Raw genomic sequence first — 7,500 nt, 5'->3', positions numbered from 1 at the left:
GGTAACACATTCAGTGGCAGAGTTAAGTGAAGAAAACACAGATCCAATTTTGAAATCCCTTGCTCTCCCGTATATAAAACACTCCTCTATACTCTTAATGTGGTAATGTGACAATTCTGTGCATGACAAAATGGCAAAACACAAAGTGGAAGGAATGGTGCAAGAACTCATTAATGAAATAGTGAAATGAAGCCTAATCTGCTTCCTTAAGGTTTAGACGGAAGGGGGAATTACAAAATAGCTTTAGTAAATAAGACCCAGAAACCTCACTGATAGGTTAGGGAATGCACTGTAATCAAGTCTACCTGATTGGAAAAAAGAATTCTGACCTAATTTGTTAGATGCACAAATGCTTTAAGGACTTTAACACAAACAGGCAACCATGGAGGCACACAACGATAAAGTGAAAATAGTTTGGGATATTGTTGATCGCTATACTAGAGTTCAAGTGCTAGAAAATGCATGTTGTTAAATTTCAAATCATCATGAAATTTAAACTGATCATTAATCCAAATAAAATATTCAAAAATTTTAAGGGTGTTCTGTAAGGTTAACAGTTTATGCCGTTCTTATTAGTCCTTCTTCTAGTGCATTTTCCTTGGTAAATGTAAGCAATTAGTCACTATGCAATGTGGCTGACTTAAAGAAGCCTTAACTTTTACAAGCTCTTAATTTATGGCCTGATCCGAAATCCATTGAAATCATTAGGAACTCCTTTTGATTTGAATGGGCTTTGGTTCAGGACTTAATTCTGAGCTTCATTTTTGTATATGAATCTCCAAAACTGCATGCATACTTATTTAGAATGGTGAAGGGGGGAATGCAGTAGTAATAAACTGAAGCACACTTTTTGACTCATCTTTAACTAAATAATCAAACCCCAAACATTTCTGAAGCATGACATGAATAATCCAACTACAGTCACTCTTCATTTATAATTACAAAATTGATTTTCTTCACAATTGCAGAACTAAATTGAGAGTAAAGCTACAGAAGGTAGATGAGGAACTTCTGTCCTACTTGACTTAGAACAAGAAAAAACGTGTCAACAAGAGATTTAAATGGTGAGCATGTAAAGAATTTAAAAAAAAAAAAGAAAAGAAAAAAAACTCCACAAACACAACACTTTCACAAAACATGCCATTAACTTATGGAACTTGTCACTAAAGGAAGTTATTGATGCAAACAAGACAACAGAGTTTTAAGAAAGATTGGGTAATTTATGTGGATAGTGGTCATATCTGGAACTATACTAGGAAATGAAAACAAAAGTTTTGGAAGAGATATTAAATGTCATGATTTAACATACCTAAGAGGCAACCTCTTAGCTACAGGAGATAAGGATAAGATCTATGTGAGAAGACAGGATTGTTCTACATTTACCTATTTTGGCTTTCTTTCATCTTCCTCTGAAAACATCTAGCACTATGCACTGTCATAATCTGCACACCAATGTAGACAAATGTTAGGTTTGATGCAGTGCTTGAAGTTTCTAGATATGTAAACCTATATCATGAGAATTTTTTTGTGGATTCATAACTCAGTTCTGCTGATTTCTGTTACCTGCTGGCCTTTGGGGCACTGATTAAGGATTACCAGAACCTCATCAAATGTTCCATTTATAAGGAACAGCTGATTACTTCCCCCAGAAGAAAGGCATAAAAAGGGGCCACCAAAACTATCATAAAGTAATCACATGAGATTTCTTTATGCAACTGCTTTACGTCCTTTCATTTGCTACTGAAGAAAGAATTATGAACTTCAGTGGTCAAACAACACATTTAAGAAAAAATTAGAATTAAAAAAACCTGGCCCAAACTGAAAACTACACCTACATTAAGACAAAATAAGCATCAAATATCTGCATCTTTTATTTTTTTATGATTCTAATTATTAATACCTCTCTAATTATTGATAGACATAGCTGAAACATTCATCTAGATATATTATACCTGCACAACTCATTGTAGTGCCTTCAAAACTAGGGAGGTGCTAAGCTGTCAAGTCACCTGCATTTAAAACAAACACCTAACTAAATCTGTGACACAGATACCAACTAAATGTCCCTTCAATTCGTATAGAAAACAGATAATGTAATTTGTCTAGACTTCCTACCAGTTATAATTAACATTAAAGAGGTCTTTTCTTCTTTGTCACCTCTCTATTCAGTACTTATTTGCATTTGTTTGTACTTACTATCTGTTAATCTCTCTTTACAAATGACAACAATAACTAGTGCGATTATGCATGGAAATTAAACATGTAGATAAATGTGTGAAGGGAACTATTTTTGAAAAAATATATTAGAAGAATGTTTCTTTTTATGTTTCTTGTTTTGCTTTGATAATTAAGCTCTGGTCTTGATTTGTTTTAAACAAAAAACTTTTCCAAGGACATGCATGCTGCAATCAAATTCAACATATGCATTGTTTAGATTCAATTTATTCAAGTGCATTATTGTTAACCCTTGTTTGACTCATGCCATTGTCTTCACTAACTAAATGAAACCAATCTTTCATCTCCCAGCAGTTATCTCCAAGTCTTTAAATTAATTTGCAACAAAGCAAACAGAATTATAACTAAAAGCCCTCTATTATGATTTTGCTTGTTGTCTGCACGCTGTTGAGTCTGGAAATAAAAGGCCAATCAAAATTTTACCTTTTCTAAATATTTCTTCTATAACCACCTAGTTCCATACTAGAAGTAAAAAGGGTGAGCAAAAGATTGAAACAGGATGCATGTTATTAAAAAACCCCAAACAATCCCTGAAGTACATACTGTCCATATTGTAGCTAATGGAGAGAAACTTCTAAGTCAAAAGTACTGCGACCTCTAGAAGTCTATTGTTTAGAGTCTATCCTCTAAAGTAGTGGTTCTCAACCTTTTTTGTACCAGGTCCCATTTGTAAACATCAATGGCCAGTCCCAACCTGCTGCCCACTGCCCCCAGGTCCCAGCCCCCACAATGTATGGGGATAAGGGTGGTATGCGTTTGGCCAAGCAGCCCCTTAAAACCATGGTCTTCCATATTTTTCTCAGTTCAAAGAGAACTTTGACCCCATTTTTACAGTTTGTCCCCAACTCTTTTTTATATTCTTGCAACCCACTTTTGGGTCACGACCCACAGGTCGAGAAACGCTGCTCTTGAAGACTGCAGGTACATACGCATTACAAAACATTAATCTGATGGAAGGAGGTACAAGGTTTCAGAACAGGCATTCACTAGGAGAAGCTGGGGTCAAACTACCCAAGTCATTTTATAATGGAGCAATATACATATATGAATGAGACTATATGATATGGTTGCCTGTGAGAGTCAGGGACTAGACTCTGACTTCCAGTCCTATATTCTATGTCTATACATAAGCTTTGTAATTGTAACTAGTTGGGCATGGTGATTACTGCTCTGGTACCACCCAGACTGATAACTCAACTTGTGACACTTTTTATATATTTGCAACACATTTGTTTATTTCAGCACTCTCCAGCTGTTGGCCTGAAGGCTGCATATGGGCTATGAGGAGTTAATCTGTAACCCCTGGGTTTCTGCTCAGCCACTGCTGCCTCCATCACTCTGGCTGCTCCTCCTCTCTACCTCCAGCCCAAAGGGTGGAGTGATGCAGTGCAGCAGTACAGTGAGGGAAGCAGAGGGTATAGCAGGGGTGGAGATTTCTCATAAGATTAATTTATGATATTTTGGTGGCACCTTTTAAGCCTTTTTCTGGCGTTACAATCAGCTGTTCCTTATAAATGGAACATTTGATGAGGTTCTGGTAATCCTTAATCAGTGCTGCAAAGGCCAGCAGGTAACAAAAATCAAGCAGAGCTGAGTTATGAATCCACCAAAAAAGGGGGGGAGGGGAGAGGAGAAGAGAGAGGGGAAGTGCCTACACAAGTCCAAAGCTCAGTGAGGAAGAGCAGCCACATGCCATACAGCCCAGGGGGACCCAGACTTGCTCTGGCATATCCTGCAGGGTGTGTCACCCCTAGCTACTTATAAGTTGGACAGCCTTGGTTTCTTTTATGTATAGTCACACAAGATGAAATATAACAGTATTTTGAAGTTTTACATACAAAATTTGAATCCCAATTCTTCAATAGTAAAAGTAAAAAACCAAGACTTTTCTATTAAAAAAAACACTAAACATTTGCATGGAAAATTTGTAAGCAACTAAAAATATGTGTAAGCTCATACAGCTACAGGAAAAAAATGCAAGGATAACAGTGGATGGCAAGTTAGGATGTGAGTTTGAAATGCAACAATTCACCATAAAAATGGCAATATGTTGCCATATGTACATCTGGTATGTAACTGTTTGGGGTGCTCTGGTCTATTGTGGGCACCTCTAACTGGAAAGAGAAACACTAGAAAAATTAAGGGAAAAAACCCAAACAAATTATCAGGAACTAGAAGTACCAAATAATTGATTTAAGTTTCAAAGAGGTAAAACAAGTATAATTTAAATTTTGTTGCCACACCTTAATAAGGAAGGTGTGGCAACAAACATTTACAAAGAGCTGAAGCATATAAACACACAGTTACTGAAGGAATGCTAGGATAAAAGGATGAAATTAAGGAAAAAAAATTAATTGAACTACTGGAGAAAAAAAATCCAGACAGTGAGACCTAAAAGGCCAAAGAAACGTTTAAATTTGTGCTGCTTGGAACACTTAAAACCAGAGGTGGAGAAAGCTAGAGAAAAGGTGTTACAGAGAAAATGGATGGGTTTGAATGACTGGAAAATCTGTCACCTGATATCCTTGATGAGACCAATTTCTCCAATTCTGGCCAATAAACTTTCCCTTCTCCCTATGTATACTACATTCTGTTGAGACTTGACAGCTACACAAAACTTCATCAGCCTACCTATGCAAAAGAGTATTTACAAAACTGTATAGAAACACTGAAATGTGTTAGCAATAAGATAACCTTACTTAGGAATCTTAGATAGTAATCTTAGACGTACAAAGGGATCAACTGCATAGCTGTACTTTTCTTTAGAGAACTTAAAGATAGACTAGAAGGGACGGCCTCAGAATGGAAGATTTCTTATCCAGTACCATATTTGCTGCTGGCAGCATCTCCCACAATTCAGTTAGGAACATGCTGACATCCTCCTGTCTGGAGTACTACATGTGATTTGCCATTGCAATGTAGCCTATACTGACTACAGCTTCTTCCCTGGGTTGCTACCAGATGAATCATTCTATACCAAGTAAAAACTCTTATAATATGATTAGTGATAATCATAATGACAACTGGTACACTATTTCAAGTATGGAAGCTGTTCCACAAACTATACATGTAAAACCAACCCCCCCCCCCAATAAAACTACCCACCAAACCTATATTAAATGCAGAATTGTGGGAAGACAAGGTTCCTTGGGTGAATCTGATATCTTTTATTAGACCAGACACTGCTAGTAGAAAGAAAATCATCCTGTAATAAAGTTTCTAGTTTTCAGTCCACTTTTCCTTAATTTTGCAGTGTATGACAAGTAACAAACAAACAAACAAACAGGTATAAAAGGTGAGATAAGGACTGAAATAGAAAACTTTCCCTCTTGAAAGTTAATGTTAGAGTAGATGGTTATTTTAGATGAACATATGCACCACCTTCTCTCTCAAGAAGGCCTCTCCAGAGGACAGAAAATATCTCTGTTAGCTGTTTTTAAGGTATCAAAAGGTGCTACTGCTTTCAAGAATTTGTCAAGTGAGACAGTTTTTTCTGCCTCTGACTTCAACAATAACTTGCTTGATGTCTTTTATGTCTCCACAATGCTTAACTTTAACATACCTGCCCAGAGACAGTTTGCTCAGAAGTCATGGCACTTTAATACTAAAAGAATATAAATATGGAGCTTAGTGATCCTTTTGATTCAGTGCATTTCAGGATCAGCTTTTAACATTTGTCCAAATTAAGCCACAGATTTACTGTAATGCTGTGGATTAAGAAAGTAATGAATCTCATCCTGCAAAACATGTAAAGAAAAACTCACTGTTGGTGAAACAGGCTTTGGCAATCCTACTATTATCTTCCTTGCCACTGTAGAATGCAGGGTGCAGTTTTTGCATAGATACTGCTGATAACTCTGAGGGTACTGGCATACAAAATAGTTAAGTCACTTTAAAAGGGGAGGAAGGTACTACAGAAGTACAGATGGATTTGGTGCAACTTTTATCTGTCCACTTCTAACCCATACTAAGTGAATCTAAACCACAGTTATTTACTCCCCATTTTATTGAGAGGTAAATTACTGAAGTTTAGCTTTGATTACTGTGGTTTAGAAGTGAGTAGACTAAACAGTTGCACTGAATCAGTAGATATGTGTTCCTGAGAAGCAAGTCTCCATGCAACCCATAACATGATGTAATTTACATCTGTCCATCCCAAGACTTGTTTAACAGATGTGATACCAATCATAAAACAGGTCTGAATAGAGAGAAACCTTTGCTAGTGGAAAAGTGGAAGTAAGGATTTTGACTAGTGGAAGGTCAGTCTTTCTTCAGGCCTTGCCAGTCTGACTACTCAGTGAAATTTTGGTACTGGGTCCAAGTTCCTTGCTCTCACTGCCTTGCAGTAACATCAAAATAGCTGGAATTTCAAAGGGTCTTGACATCTCTTGGGTTTTATTTGCTTGTCTTGGGGTTTTTTAACACTCTGAACTAAACTGAGATCAGAAAGTCTTTAGCACTGAAGACTGTCTGGCGATGAGTAGAGTCCCAACTACTGTAAATGGTAATTAGAGAGTACAAATAATGCTTCTCTCTCTCAATAGCTATGTTGTCAGTTGAAGATAAATTTAGTGTGGCTTGAAACAGGACTTCAATGAAGTATGTAGATTGCATGAAGTGTTTAACATCAAGTCTATCAGCTCTAGAATCCATATAGTCAGCCACTGCAGAAATAGAACTATCACTTTTGCTTCTTGTCTCTGTATCTTAGCATTGCCTTCCTTAACAACAGAGATGATGGGACTACATAAAGCAGACCATGACACCTGAAAGACAAAGCATTCATCTCCAAGGGCCTGGAACCTGCTATCCTGGCGAAGTGCTTTAGCTGCCCTCTGTTTTTATGACTGGCAAGCAAATTGACTGCCAAAATGCTGAACTGCTCTGAGATCGGACTGATAATTTCTCAACTCAGACACTGCCTGAGCATCCCATGACCCAATCTGCCCTGGGATTTAGTTTTACATACATGTGTATTGTTGGCATAGAAAGCATATTCTCTTCTACCCATTGAATTATTTCAGTTTCTTTGCAGAACAGAATCAAGCTTTGAGTTTCCATTCAACTGCTGAGGTACATTACTATGGGTGTATTGTTGACTGACTGGTACAGGATACAATCACCTTTAAAGTGGCTTTAAAATCCGTAAAGGGTTAATTTCAGAGCTCTGAATTCCAGTCCATGAAGCATGATGAAAAGATGATAGGATAGTTCCCACAAAAGCAGGGGATTTGACTTGCTGATTCAGGAAGTTCCATTCAGGCC

The 7,500-nt window shown here is 37.2% G+C and overlaps 1 protein-coding gene across 1 annotated transcript in view; it reads right to left on the bottom strand.

Annotated features, from left to right (window-relative positions):
- The window catches only part of POLA1 (DNA polymerase alpha 1, catalytic subunit), a 319,768-nt gene that overhangs the window by 86,635 nt on the left and 225,633 nt on the right, over positions 1-7,500 (bottom strand). The gene's annotated exons all lie outside the window — the stretch shown is intronic.

Source organism: Alligator sinensis, unplaced genomic scaffold (genome assembly GCF_000455745.1).
Source record: "Alligator sinensis unplaced genomic scaffold, ASM45574v1 scaffold348_1, whole genome shotgun sequence".
Lineage (NCBI taxonomy): Eukaryota > Metazoa > Chordata > Crocodylia > Alligatoridae > Alligator > Alligator sinensis.
Note: the sequence above shows the minus strand (reverse complement) of the source record. Positions and strands in the feature narration are given on the sequence as shown.